Source organism: Stenella coeruleoalba (assembly GCF_951394435.1).
Source record: "Stenella coeruleoalba genome assembly, chromosome: 11".
Taxonomy (NCBI): Eukaryota; Metazoa; Chordata; class Mammalia; order Artiodactyla; family Delphinidae; genus Stenella; species Stenella coeruleoalba.
In genome coordinates this window covers 43804819-43820785 of record NC_137157.1, presented here as the reverse complement: position 1 = coordinate 43820785, position 15967 = coordinate 43804819, and the positions used below count along the sequence as shown (strand labels likewise).

At 34.8% G+C, this 15967-nt stretch overlaps 1 long non-coding RNA gene across 1 annotated transcript in view; it reads left to right on the top strand.

The window, feature by feature from the left end:
• LOC307194016 overlaps positions 1–15967 on the top strand; it is a 572538-nt gene that overhangs the window by 61439 nt on the left and 495132 nt on the right. The gene's annotated exons all lie outside the window — the stretch shown is intronic.

The following is a 15967-nucleotide window of genomic DNA, read 5'->3' as shown; positions in this document are numbered from 1 at the left end:
TGGTTCTCTTATTTACTAGATGTATTTCTTCAGGCAGATTATTTAATCTCCCTGTGCTTTTTTTCTCCATTTATAAACTAGGATAAAAATAACACTTACAAGGCATTGTGACAACAAAATTAATGAACATAAAATAATTAGTGTAGTTCCTGGTGCAAGGCAAACACTCCATGAATAATGATTGCAATTGTGCTGACCAAAAAAAAATTTTTTTTAAAGTACAACAATGTAGTCATTATTTTATTTTGCTCTTTAGTCCTTTTTTATTTTATTTTATTTTATTTTATTTTGCAGTATGCTGGCCTCTCACTGTTGTGGCCTCTCCTGTTGCGGAGCACAGGCTCTGGACGCGCAAGCTCAGCGGCCATGGCTCACAGGCCCAGCCGCTCCGCGGCACATGGGATCTTCCCGAACCGGGGCACAAACCCGTGTCCCCTGCATCGGCAGGCGGGCTCTCAACCACTGCGCCACCAGGGAAGCCCTTTAGTCCTTTTTTAAATGCAGGCTGCTCTATAATTTATTAAAGCAGAAATTTATGCTTTATGGACTTTAGATTAAATCATTTCAAATTTGCTGTTACTTTAGAGTAACTTTTTTTGATATACCATTTAAATAATGAGTCATGCAGCTGTTAAATCATGAGGTTTTTTTGTCGTTAGATGGTTTGAGGGCATTTTTGTATTTTTAATTTGTTTTACAAAGACACCCTAGAAAAATATGTGCCCTCTCTTATTTTTATTATTTATTTTCCCCATCTCATTTTAGTCTGTTTGTTTGCTTGCTTCTGTACTCAAATTTTGGAACTTAACATAAACTACATTCTTTCAGGTAATATAGACCAATGCAGAATTGAAATATCACTTTCTGGTACAACTTCTTCCAGTGTCATTATTTTCATTCTCTGTCTATTATCTAACTAACTAACTAACTAGCTTAGTTAGGGTTCATTAAGAGAAACAGACACTATAAATGATATAGATATTATAAGAATTAGCCCTTACATAGTTGTGAAATTGGTGAGGGAATCTGTGCATGGATGTTGTTGGTGTTATTTATTTGGTCAAATTTGGTCAAATACATTAGTCAGTTTAGCAATGGAGTAAGAAAACTAATGTGGACAAGAGCATGAACAAATTGGAATCTATGAATACAGGTGGAACTTAGGAGAGCAAACCAGAACTTGCATCTGTTTTTCACCACTTCCAGCCTCTGATAGAGAAGCCAGTGCTCTTCACCACGGAGATGCACATGCACTTGACTAAAGACTCAGGAAAGCTGAAGGAAAGAGATTCAGCAGGAGCTGGAGAAGTTGCAGGTCTGATGCTGCTCCACACCAATAAAGTTTGCTAGAAGACCAACAATTATGTTCATGAACTGCTACAGTGCCTGGTGCCCTGTACCAACTTTTAGAGGATAAAAATATGGCTGCTGCTTCACTTCCATATCTCACAAAAATTAATTTCTCTTGTGAAATATGTATATAGGAAGAGATTCCGGGAAACGTAATTCCAGCTTTCCTAAATTGCCACAGTACGAAGTCACACTCTATATCTTATCAACTTGGCATTCATTCTCATCTCTCTTAACTAGAATAGATTGCAAATAAAGACAATAGCAAATTCATTCTCCTGCCTAATAGGATACATATATCCCTTGCACATGCTAATCCATTCATCAAAAGAGGATACAACCCTTTGTGTTCATCCTTGGGTACTGTTCATTTCTTTTTTAACTGTGCCAAACTCCTGCTTTCATATCTTATAACTTACATAATGAAATGTAAGGTCCAAAACAATGAACACATATCATGTTAAATGGTAGGGGCGTGGGAGATGGGAAGGAAACAAAATTGGCAATAATTGATACATACATAAAACTATAAGCTAAAGGGAAAATACTCAAACTCTTAATAGTCCTCAATTTGCAAATGATCATGTGATCATAGCTGGTATTTACATCTACTTTCTTACACTATCATTTCATATTCCCTTTGCTCTCAGAAAGGGCCTCAAGTTGGCCAGGGTTTGTTGTGTGTTGGACATGGCTCAAAATTTCACACCTGAAGAATTCTCTGGAGGAGTTTGCCCTGTTATTCTTGACCTATTGTGAAGGGTTACAAGATCTCATTGAGGATGCCAGAACTACCCACATACATTTATTTCTCATGATATTGCTTCCTCTTGACTCTTCTAGGAAACATAGTAAAGGTATAAGTGAACAGATATTACGTGATAAATCCACTCAAGCATTTCAGTATCTGTAAAATTTTGGATACCTACTTCTATAGTATAACAAATTTGGGGGAGGACCAAATTTTTACTTTATTTAGTAGAGACGACATATACATCTGGTGTTTAATCAGCCAACAAAGCAAATTTTAAAGTCACTACTAGCCACTCAATGTCACACAATAAATCTAGGATCTCTGCAGATGAGCCATGTTAATAATTTTTTCTTGAGTCGGCATTGCATGATTCCAACCTGGTCTCCCACTCTTTGAAAACATCCCCACACCTGTTCCCAAGGATTATATCTTAATTAACAAAATTATGCAGTCATTTTCTTGATTATCAATACTCTCTCATAGGTTATGTTTGAACCTCATCTTTTGGGGCCTGCTGGGATCTGAGTCTGTTTTTGGATCTAGTAGCAAATAGAGGTGATGAGGGCAGAATCTACAGAGGATCAGGAGTACCTTACAAGGCAACTTCCTCATGGGGGCTATTAAATTTCTTCAGGCAAGAGGAGACTCACCTCTTCAAATAGAGAAGAGGGTTGCAGAGGAGGCTTAGCAGTATTGAAAGCTTGAGTTCTCCAGCTTTATAAGAATCGGCCAGTGTGTCCCCTACCTCAATTTTCGGGGATCTTTACCTTCCCAGTCAATGCCCTAATTTTAACAAAAAGAGAGGCTGAGAGTTGGAAATTAAATTTTGAATTAAAATTCAGCCATCTGCAATGTTAGGCTTTTAGTTTGGTTTTCAGAAATCTCAGTCTTAGAGTTACAGATATGTTCCTTTTAGGGCAGTCATAGAAGCTTCCTGGTCACTCACTTAGACATCAAGCTGAGATTTAAAGCCCTGAGCACATCATTTTCTTTCCTCAAGTTCTTCAGTGTACTTAGATGTAACTAGCCAGCCCTGTTATACTCCTTATGGTACTAAGTGTTCCTCAAAGCCTTGTCATTTATAAGCACTTGATTATAAGTGGCTATCGGCAGTAATTTAAGTAACTGTTTTGCCTCTACTTGTCAAAAATTAGCAGTCCCTCTTTTACCAATGCAAGCATGATCATTAATTCCTTTAAATCTAATCCAATCAAATATTCAATTGTAGATAAGTTAGTACCAATTCAGTGAAATGCTGAAATGTTCTAAGTGGTTAAGCCTTTAAATGATTTAATTTCTGAATATGATTTCTCAATGGAATGATACATTTTGTAGTTCTGAGTGCAGTATATTATAATAATGCATATCACTGTATATGGTTGCATTCTTAATCGGGACCTTTTGAGCCCATTCTTGTGTCTCATGTAGGATGATCTTACTTACCCATTGCATCTTGTAATGCCATCTGCATACTGATAATTTATATTAGCATCAACTTTCTTCTTCTGGCACCATATTTCTTCTGAGTTTCAGACCTGTCCTTTCAACTGACCATTCAATATGTTCCCATTCAATATGTCCAAATTAAACTTACCAATTCACTTTTGTCTATACACTTAAGAAATAATATAAATACATGAGTAGAAAACATTTTTTAAAATTACAAACTAACTCATTATTTTGTATAAGTGGAAGATTTAATCTGTTTATCCATTGCAGAAGAACATCCATTCACTGCAAGAAATTCTACATTTTCCCAAAGGTACTTCCTTCTGCTAAACTTGAGGTAGCTCTATGTTTTCAGTAGGTATGATAGTACAGGAAATTATTACTATGCAAGGGCCCATCAATGAGGAAACCATTTGTTCATTATCAGTCAATATCTCCTTGGAAGTAAAAGAATATTTATAACTTATGGTTCACATGTAGGTCTGTGATTCACTTAGTTTAGTTTAGTTTTGTTTTGTGTTTTTCACCTATGTACAATCTCCAGAACCAGTTGTTGAAAAGTTCTTTGATTATATGTGTAATTCATTGTTGAGTAAAAGTAAATTCAAAGGTTCATCATGCGTTAATGTTAATTTTGCTTGTATTTAAAAGAAAAATGTAGATATTCAAAAGCTATTCTACTAATATCAGTGTTAACTCATCCACATCTATGAAAATATATGTAGTAATTTGGAATATTCATTAGACACAATTTCTCTTTTTCATTTTGAGATACATAGTCACAAAGAATTCTGTTGCTCAGATAATATGCTTCTAGTTGATGATGTTCAAATTGTCAAACATAGCCTTTCACTGTTATACTTTAACTTTTGTCTTATTTTTTCAACCTACCTTACAGCTTGGCAGCATATCACCAAAAGCTTTGCATTATTCTACTATTTTTAAAAAGCAACATAATAGATGAAGAACAGTAAATAGAATAATGAACAATTTCTGTAAATGTTTTCTCTTATATCTGTCATCTCTTTTTCAGTCACCCTGCTACTACTCAAATCAGGTACTTATTTATGTTTACCCAGACCCTATGCCTGTGTTGTACTTATAAACAGGTTTCCTTACATCTCTCTCTCCCTTTCTCCTCTCTCTCTCTCTCTCTCTTATCCATCCAGATTACCATCTAGTAGTCTATATAGGACAATGCCTTTATTCACCTTTATGACAATATGTCTTTTGCAGAAGATAATTGCTATTTTGGAGGTGGGGGATTAAATGATTTTTTAAAAACTAAATTGAGAACTTCTGCTTTCAGTAATGGTAGACTATGCAAATTGAACCAATTAATCTGATGAAAACTACCAGATTACTCATCACATTTTATTTCAAATTGGTCTAGGTACAGCACAGTTATTATGTTGGACCTTTATATCCATATAAGATAACATTAAATTAAATAGGTGATTGGCAATATGTAAAAAATTTAATAAGTCTTCATTACAGCTTTAATTATATCATTCTTTTACATAGCCTTTTGCAAGGCAAATTTTTTAATTTTATGAGGTCTGATATCAATTTTTTGTTTTTGTGGTTCATGCTTTTGCTATCAGGTCTAAGAACTCTTGTAAACAGACTCTAAATATGTATGAGGTTTATATCCTTTAGTATATCTAAAGACAGACTTTGAATAATGCACTGTCATCTCAGCAAAAAACTTCTTAATGATTTTCTGCCTTGTTATCACTTTCTGAATAAATGAAGCAACCTATAGAGTTGAAATGTTCCTGCCAGATGCCTGCAGTCTTTTATTGAGCAACTATAGTACAGCATTCTGTACCTATTTAGATTAATTATGATAAAATTTAAAAGCTGAGTTGGTTGAATTGCTTCATCATTTAATTAAGACGGAGACAAATTAATTGTTTTTATATGCTTCTTTTTTGAAAGCATGTGAGTTTCTCATTACTGGTTTAGAATACTTATTATACTCCAATAAAGATGTTAAAAAAATAAATAAGAAAAAAGATTTAGAATTTAAAACGTCAAATGGAAAATTTAACTACTTCATGATTTCAGAGCATGTGTCTTTTGTGAGAAGATTCTTCACACATTTTGTATGTATTTTTAAAATTCCAAAGATGATATCTCATCTCTCAGGGACAAAAATAATTATTGTAGAAGTATTTGTACCTCCTTCTCCCCAGCAACAACAACACGCAAACACACACACCCCTTCTATGGAAGAGCATTTGTTTGATCAGCTTTTCTGCTGGTCTTCTGTTGGATTGATCTCAATAAAGTATAGATTGAAAAATTCAAAGAGTCCAAAAAAGTCTGAATTTATCTATAGTGAAGTAGAAATATAACAGGGGACAAAAGAAGAGAAGATGATAAAAAAATATGGTAAGGTTGGGAGGGAGGGATGGAGAGAGTTATCAGTCACAGGGGTTTGGCAGGGAGAGAAGCTTGCTAAGAAAGGCCATGTAGAGTGAGAGAGTATAAGTCCCATTAAGGACTGAAGTTGTACAACTTTTCTCTGAAATATTGTGTAGTTGTGAATTTTTAAATAGAAGCAAGAAGTCCATTGTTTTTGTTTTACAATTGAATTATAACTTCATCGAGCACAGTATGCACATTTTCATGTACACCTTCTAAAAATTAAGTCGTCTTAATAAATACACCACTTATATTACAGGAACATAATATTGGTGCTGAAGCTTCCCAGAAAAGAAAGTAGCATTGATTGGTAATAGGGGAAAGAGAGTTGAGTCTGTCTCCCTCGTTACTTCTTCCTTTTAGATTCTAAACCTTTCTCTTTCCCATTCCAGCTTCTTCTCATTTAGAGGCTTTGCATTATAGAAGAGAAGTGTTCTACAAAGTCCCCAAACCCTTGTGACTAGGGAAAGGCCAGTCTTTCTAATATGTTCAGTGATCCTCTCAAGGCTGATGTTGCCCCAAACTGCATGGCTGGCTCTCTCTTCAGGGTAAACTTTAGTCTCAATTTTCAGTGTCTTTCTGGAATTCTACTGACAGTATCTCAAACTCAATCTATTCAAACTGACGTCTACCCAGTCAGTGAAAATTATTTTTTACTCTTCCCTTTTATACAACCCCACATTTCACAAAAGAAGTATGGAATTTATTTCATCTGTTATAATTGCTGTATCTAGCTCTTGTATTTTCCTCTTCTCTGCTAAGATCATACTCCACACCACCATTGTCAGTCAGTTCTCTAAAGGCTCCCATGGCCATTTCAATGAAGTCCACACTCCTTACCCTGACATGCAAGATCCTGTGTAATCTGTTTGGCTAACCTCTCCAATGATCTTTCCCATGATTTTCTCACTTCCTTACTGTGTTTTGCACAGAGAGCTCTTCTTTTCTGATTTTTAAATTTCAGAATCATGCTTTGATATTTTTCAAGGCCTTAACACTTTCTTTAAGTGTACTCCTACTGTGAAAGCTCTGTCCAAAAATACCTTCATGACTACCTTTTTCTTGTCAGTTGGTGTATCAAACTTGTCAGTATTCCCTCAGAGTTATCTCCTGATAATGTAGCTTAGGGAAGCTTCCCAAATCGCCAACACCCATGAGCAATTTATTTATTGTAATAAATAACAATTTTCATATTTATTGTCTCTTTCCAATCTCTGCCTCTAAGGTAGAATGTAATTTTGAATGAAACAGTATTTTAACATTCCTAATCCGGGTTGGAAAGGATCTGCAAAGCTTGAAATTCTTAAAGCCTCTTCCGATATCAAAAATACTATTTTCTTACCTATACGTATATCCACATCTACAACTATATCTGTCTATATAATTCATTTGTTTGTCTAAATTCGAACAAAACAAGACCAGTTACTATTTCCCAAACACACCTAAAACTTTGATCCTATGTATGCATTTTCAAAGTAATTTTTTCTAGGGAGTTGGAATGTAAATAAACATCCATGTGTGATGTGATCTCTAATCCTTAAATATCAATTTATACAAATTTAGATTCATTTTGTTTTGTTTCTTCTGTTCAGTAGCTGAAGTAATTATCTACATAATGTTAATTCCCATACCACATGCTGTTCATTTTCAAAATCGTGCTGTTATTAAATTAAAAAGTTTACAAGAGAATATATACTTTAAAGAATATTAGAGGAAAAGCTGATAAAAGATTCTAACTTTCTTCCTTACATAGATAAATGGCTATTTTTTAGAGTAATGTAAGCTTACAAACTATACATGCATACTTTTTATTATCAGTCAGCTGGGTAGGATTCAATATTCCTTTTTTTCTGGTGACAAAAAAATAAATTCTACATTTCTTGTTGCCCTCTATTATAAGAAGAAATGTAAGTTAAAAACTTCATACGTTCTTAGGCTATAGTATGTTTGATTTTATCACATGTTTCATAAGTAATAAATAAATACTTGCTTTACATTTACCAACAACGCTATATATTTCAGGCAGTAAATGGGAGTAGGGAACATAAGGAGGAGAAACATGTATTTTTCACCTATAACATGCTAGATTTTGTGCTATACAACTTATATAAATAAATCACTTAAATCTCACAAAATCACATAAAACAAGTATTAATCGATCACTCTTCAATCTCTGGCTACTTGGGAAAACAGTAGGGTACAACAGAAAGAGTCAGGCAGGTCTGAATTTGAATTCAGTTTCTATCCCTTGCAAGCTGTTTGACTTGAGACCATTTGTGTATTCTATCAGTTTTGTTTTTCTAATCTATAAAATGCTAATGGCTTTTACCTTGAAGGATTACTCTCTTGTGTAATGAATATCCTTGGAAGAGTTGAATATATTAAATTTCTCCCTTTCCACTTTTTTCATAGACCCTTCTATAGTCTGGCTTCTGTTTTCATACCTCCTATATTGCTACTCTTGTCCAGTTCACCAGTGATGTCCATACTCTTAAATCCAATTATTAGTTCACAGCCCTCATTTTACTGGATCTATTAGCAGTACTTCATACAGATGCTTACTCTCTCCTCTTTGATATATTTCTTCACTTCTCCTCCAAGGTACTACTATCTGTTGCCGCTGCTCTACTTCACAGGTGTTCCCTATTAATCCTGGCTGTTTATCCTAATATTCCCAATCTCTAACTGGTAGAACGTCTGAAGGTTCAGAATTTGATCTTTTTCTCTTCTTGAACTGGCCTCCCTCCCTTGGTGAGTTCATGTAGTCCCATGACTTTAAATACCACATAGTTGCTAATGGTCCCCAATTTATATATTTAGTTTGATATTCCTTTTGAGCTTCAAACTTGTTTATTAGTTTTGTTGCTAACTTCTTTACTTGGAGGTCTACTGAAATTCTCAAACAGAATATGTGCAAAACTGACCCTTGTTTTTCCTCCTCCCAAATCCACTTACTCCTAAGTGCATCCTTTCAGTTGGTTAGCACCAGAATTTCTGGGGTCCTACTTGACCCCCCTCTCCCACCCCCTGCAATGTTGGCTCCTCTAGAATCTGGCAGCTTCTCACTTGATCTGCTGGTACCTCCCTCAAACAAGTCTCCATCATCTCTTACTGGGATTACTTCAATAGGTACCTAACTGGCCTTTCTGCTTCTACTCTTAGCCCAGTACAATTAATTCGTATACAGAAGCCACTAGAGGGGGAGGGGTCTGTCTAAGCCTCAATCAGATCATGTTACCTCTGAACTGTGATAACTTCCTAGTGTTCATTCTCCTTGAAAGGCAGGAATGGGCAGAAGGGAGTAGTATTTTAATCAGACATCTCTCTGCCCTTAGGAGAAAGAACAGCTTAGGCATTTTAACTACAGTAGCTGAGTTTTGCTAGATAAATCATATACAGACCAGGGTCAGGACAGTTTATAACCTTGAAGCTTCAAAATCAGTTCTCATTAGTCATGGATGGACATCAGTGTTTTAATCACTTTAAAAAATAATTCATAAAACTGTTTTCAAAAGTATTTTCCCTTAATGTTAACGCATAAGTATGTATAGTTAGAATTTAATCAAAACTGATATTGTTAACATAAATTTTTATGAGACTTTTAAAAAGAAGTTAAATCAAAATCTATGGTTTGTCAATCAGAAATTTAATTTATTCTTCTTGAAGAAACGTGGAAAAGACCTAAATTACTTGTTCAACAGTATCAGTGAAACAATTGCTATACGTTAAAGAAATTGTCTAAACTTTACCATGAAAACTTTGTTAAAAACATTCCACACTCTTGTATACTGTATTTTCCTGAAATATAGAGAGCGTGCCTTAATAATCTTTATATCTTTACTGTCTGGCAAACAACAAGCACTTTAAAAAGATTGCTTAATACAATGAAGAATGAATATATCTCCCCTACTAAGTACTATATAGATATATTTAAGAGAAAAATAACATCCCTTATGTATGTTCATGTCTACTCTCTGTATCTGAGGAAAGTTGACCCAATATCTGATTAGAGGAGGAAAGGTCACCCAATGTATGAGAATATCAGTTGATTGGTCAACTTTTCTGATTCACACGTGCACTCACACACACATACACACACGCACTCACACAGAAAGAGCGGGGAGAGTGGTCTGGACAGCTGCACAACTGTCTTTTTTTGAAGCGGTACAAGAAGATATGTAAATAAAAGTCTTCCTAATTCCCAATTCCCTGGGTAGGAGGTGGAGTTCTTTACCGTTGAAATGGATCTTCATAATAGGTAGAAAGTTGACCCATAGATACCTTTAACAAAAACCTCTTGAAGCCATTGAAAACTTTGTATTCACTCTTCTTTTCAAACTAACATCTTAAGTTTGACCTTTTAAATAGCATGTTTCTGTGTATCCTCACTCGGTAGCTTCCTGTACTGTTCCTTTTTTTTTTTTTGCCGTACGCGGGCCTCTCACCGTTGTGGCCTCTCGCGTTGCGGAGCACAGGCTCCGGACGCGCCGGCTCAGCGGCCATGGCTCACGGGCACAGCCGCTCCGCGGCATGTGGGATCTTCCCGGACCGGGGCACGAACCCGTGTCCCCTGCATCTGCAGGCGGACTCTCAACCACTGCGCCACCAGGGAAGCCCTACTGTTCCCTTTTTAATGCTAGAACTAGACACTTTAAAAAATAATTTTGCCAGTGCTACATAAAATATAAAGTGACCAAAAAAAGAATGCAGGAAAGCATGTGTGGTTCATGAGATGGAAACTGAAGCTTTGGGAAGTTGAATAGTTTCCTCAAATTTCCATAGTCAGTAATGGGTGGATTCTGGAATCATATCTAGGTCTTTTGTTTGTTTGTTTTCTTTTTCCCTTATTCTAAATTATTTTTCAATGATTGCCTTTTCCCAGGGGCATAGCAGAGTTAAGGATAGGAAGACTGTCTTCAAAGGATTATGTGACAGTGGCTACCTTGAACATATTAGAAACATTCCTGAGTGGATTTTTAAGAGATGCAAAACAATGTTGGACTTGCCTGAGTACACATATTTGGCTTAAAAGTATGTCACAGATTTTAATGTTTTTCTTTCTTTCCATTTATGCTTTCTTTTATACAATCTCCCCACCCCCATTTTTTCTAAATCCTACATGCTAAATCCTACAAATTATACATGCTAATGCTGGCTCAAAGACATTCAAATAAACATATGTATGCCTATGTATTTTACAAAAGTAAAATAAAATTAAGGCAAAACATATATCACACTATAAAATCATATTGTTATATCTGGGGGAAACAAGTAACCCAGTTATTGCTGGGCCCCATGTAATATCTAGATACATAAAAATATTTTTGAGATATTTTTCAGTTAACAAATCATTTTTCTGATATAAAATTAGAAAACTACCATTTGATTGTAAAAGAAAAGCATGGCTCTCTCACCCCCTAGGTCTCCCACGAGTCATTTGCAGAAAAAGATGGAGCTACGAACAATTTCTTTGCAGTGCACTTGGACTTTTCTAGGGCTGCAAAAAGTTAGACTAATGAAAGTGACATGAATCTTTTAGTTTCATGATTTCTATGGATTTTGGCTTTCTTACCTCTTGAAAATATTTACAGTGCCTACTTTCTTTGTCTCTCTTCTCTTCACTTTCATAAAAGACAGCTTTTCCCTTCTGACTTTGAAATTTCCTGTATAAACAGCATACTATACCTCTTGTACCTGAGCCCATTTAAGGGAACACAGCACGGAGCCTGGGGACTTCCTGAAAGCCCTCTGGTGCACCAGGTGATCTGAAGGATTTGACTATGATTGTTTTATATGAATGATCCTTATTGCTTTAATTATTTCATTTAAGATCATCTTTAAGATTATTGGAGTTTAAAAGAGATATCTGTAACTGAGTGAGAGAAGGTCACTGCAAATTTTATATATGTGTGTTCATATGTTGAGAGAGATGTGTGAAATCATGTGATTTTTTAAACTTCTTTATACTTTTTTTTACTGTGGTAAAATATACATAACACAGAATTTACCACTTTAACCAGTTTATGCATATAGTTCAGTGGCACTACGTACATTCACATTGTTGTGCAGCCGTCACCACTACCCATCTCCAGAAGTTCATTATTCTAAACTGAAGCTCTGTACCCATGAAACAATAACTCCCTGTCCCTGCTTTATACTTTGAGTGTGATTTTTATAATAAAGGCTTATATTTTGAAAAACAGGGAAAAAAAAGAAAACTACCTACTAAAATCCTATTTCACTGGATGAATCAAACATTTAACAAAATCACCAAATCTATTAAAATCAGTAATAATGCTTTATTTCTTTAGAAATATACTTTGTATCATACATCAATGACATTTTTTTGAAGTCATATCAGATTGACTCTACTGATAGTATATTCTTGTAAAACAAGCTATTTTAGTGTATAATTCATCTTTCTCTGTTTGATAGTAGCGTTTAATCATAGGTAAAAATCTTGTCCTTTTTTTTTTCCCCAGCAGAGACCTTATTTAGTTCTCTTTGTGCCTGTTATAATGTCATCATTATGACAAATGTCACCAATATTCTATTATCCTTAGAGTGCTAGAGCATGAATCTCCTTCATGATTGTTACAACATGGAAAGGTCTAGTTTCTAAGAATGCAATGTCTAGAAAGGGTTTGTTTGAGAAGTTTATTGCAATCCAGGGTGAGACACTAGCCCCTGTGCATCTTCCCTGTACTGTATTCATAAATGTAATGAACATGATTGTCTAGCAAAGCTAACTTGTGTTTTAAACTGGTAATTTCAGTTTCCAAAGTTACAGATTCATGGACATCAGTATGCACATTTTTTCCTTGGTACTAGAAGGAAGCCTAGATTGTTAGCCTCTCATTTTAGAGAGAAATGCTTTAGCTAGAGTGGCAGGGGTTAGGAGGAAGATGAAAGAAAAAAGATCTGAGACATAACACCTCAATTGTGCTAATTAATATCAAAGAGGAATTGTTTCTCTTCCAAAGAAAATTCTTCTGCTGTTTTGCCTAAAACAAAAACAAGCACACAAATTATACACAAAGAAAAAAAATTATTATGTTCAATATGTAAAAGTGTGAGAGTCAGTCAGAAAAAACAACTCTTGGAAACTCTCTTAAAATTCATGACTCTTATCTAACGAAAGGGCAGTTGGTTGGAACTGTCAGAATGTTGGACATTGTTAAGTTGCTTGATTTGACCAAACAGATTGTGCCTCCGTAGTGAAATCAGCAGTTATTCAATCTATTTATTTCATGATTATCAAAAAAAATAGACAATAAATGATTGCTTGTAATTTATATAATGAGTAGCTAATATTTTGGAGATGGAGGAAAGCAGGCTTGGCTAAATTTTGAACCTCTAATAGATTTGGGTGACCATCTGTATCACCTAAGATAGTGCTACTGAAAGTGTGGTTCACAGAGCTGTAGGATCAGCATCACTTGGGAGCTTGTTAGAAATGAACATTTTCTGGTCCCACACCAAACCTGTTGAATAGGAATTTCTGGGGGTGGATGCTTTAAAAAGCCCTCTTACCTGTGGTAAATTTGAGAAGAACTTACTTAAGAGTTAGGTAGAAGAAATGTGAATAAGATTTGATTTTTACCTGGGCAGCTGTCATAAGCCAGGAACCATCTGATGAACGAGTTAGAAAGGAAAACACTGGGACTCAGGTGAGAAGTGAATGACTATGTAGAGTGATAAAATGAAGTCAAAATCCAGAAACATGTACAATATGGACCCTAAGGGAAACATTCCTTTATATACTGACGTTTTCTATTATTCATACATCTTCTAGAGACTCTATTAGGAAGGTTTACTGGAGTCAACTAGTCTTCAGAATAAGCTTCTAGTTTATTTGACAGCATGTCCTATCTATAAAAATTTCCCTAAACTTCTCTAAAGTATATTTTATTGAGATTGCTTGTGCTTTAATACTATGTTCATCTTTTATCAGCTTATATTAGGGGCGGCAGCATACATATTTATTATATTTTGTATGTAATATATATTTAGTATCAATATTACTACTTATTTTACATATGTAATATATTTATTATATATTTTAAAAGCTTAGTGAGTGTATTTTTCAGTTGACAGTTGGGACACATCATCTTGCTTTTTCTTAATTTCTGAAAACAGTGAGATAATATACTCGAAAATGGAAATTATTCTGGAACATTGTCAAGTATTGACAATGAAATGCTTGCTATAAACTGACCAATTTAATATAACACTGACTATATATTATAATAAGCCCCATATTAGATAAAATAATCTTTATCACCTTTATTCTTTTGGTCTGAGGTAGTAGATAAAAAGGAGTAAATTTTTTAAAGTGAAGACATTTTTAACAGATTTAAGATGAGAGAAGTTTTTTAAAAGTCTTTATTATTTTCTAATTTCAAGGAAACAACATAGGATTTCAAAGTTGGAAAGATATTAATCGGTCTCTCCCAAGTTAAAGACTAGGGAACTGAAACCCAGATAGATCAAGTGCATTCAGTCAAGGTTCATGGGTTTCTTTGTTACACTGAATGTTCCTCAATATATATCAAAACTCCTTATTTAAATTGTCATCAGTTCTATGGTTCATTATTTGAATTTCAAAGAAAAAATTCACTTTATATTAATAGTTTTTTTCTTGACGTTCTCTACAGAAAACATGATATGTATGTGCCTAAAGGTTACTGTTTCCTTTGAAATTACAACTTGAAAAGCAACATTATAATCTTAATCATTATAACTTTTGTAAGGACTTTTTTAATACACCCTCCTAAAAAATATGAAGGAATCTTAGCTGTTTACATGCACAAATATCAATAGATGAATTCAATTGGGAATAACACAGTTGTTCCAGTTCTTTTTTTAATGCATATGCTTATTTCATCATGTAAATAGAACTATATAGTCTTCATAAAATCAAACCTTTTTAGTTTAAGGATGATTTTAGGAGGCTGTTGGGATCCATTGAGAAATGCTCTATCATTCAGAGCTACTATAAAGTTCATACAATTCAAATGTGAAGGAAAATAAATGTTTTTGCTTTAAATATATTTTAGATGGTCAGTTATGAAGAACGTAGGGGAAAAAATTCTGATATTCTTGTGATTTACTTCACTATTCTGAAATTCCTTAAGCCAGATAGCTCTCCAGTTTGCATTTGGTTCAAACAAAATATCTTAACTCAACCTTGACTTTATGAAATACTCTATCTTTTAAAAATCACCAATAAATAGTCAAGGGGTGAATATCAAACTTCATTCCTGCCTTCAATCTTGTAATGATGGACATAAAATAATTCATTAGGGTAAATAGATAAAATGAGGGTCAGGATAATGCAAAAAAGTTCTGTCTTCCCCTAGTTTTTTCCCCATGTTAATAAAATGACACCACATGCTATTACACTTTTAGGTAAGAAATCTGGACATCTCCCTGGTTCTTAGTTTTCATCTCCACTGCCATCATTCTCCACCTCCAGTCTTTCAGCCAGTCCTACTGATTGTACCTCCAACCTCACATCTGCTATTCTCCATTTCTACTCCAAGACAAGATCATATCTTTTCAGATCTACTCTAGATATTTCCTGTTTCTTCTCGTTTCTGTTCTTGCTATATTCTTATCCATGATCTACAAAGATCACCTCCAGTTAATTCTTGCCTAAAATCTTTCAGTGACTTCTCTTTGCAATCAAATTACAATTCAAACTTATGTTAATGATTTACCAGGCTTGCATAAATTGCCAACCTATTTTCCCAAATTTATTTCACATCATTCCACTGTTTATTTACCTTGCTACCCACTCTCCTCTTCACTTTGTCCTCCAATATGTCAGATTCTCTCACCCTTGCACTTTTTTGTTTGTTTGTTTGTTTGTTTTGCGGTACACGGGCCTCTCACTGTTGTGGCCTCTCCCATTGTGGAGCACAGGCTCTGGACGCGCAGGCTCAGCGGCCATGGCTCACGGGCCCAGCTGCTCCACGGCAT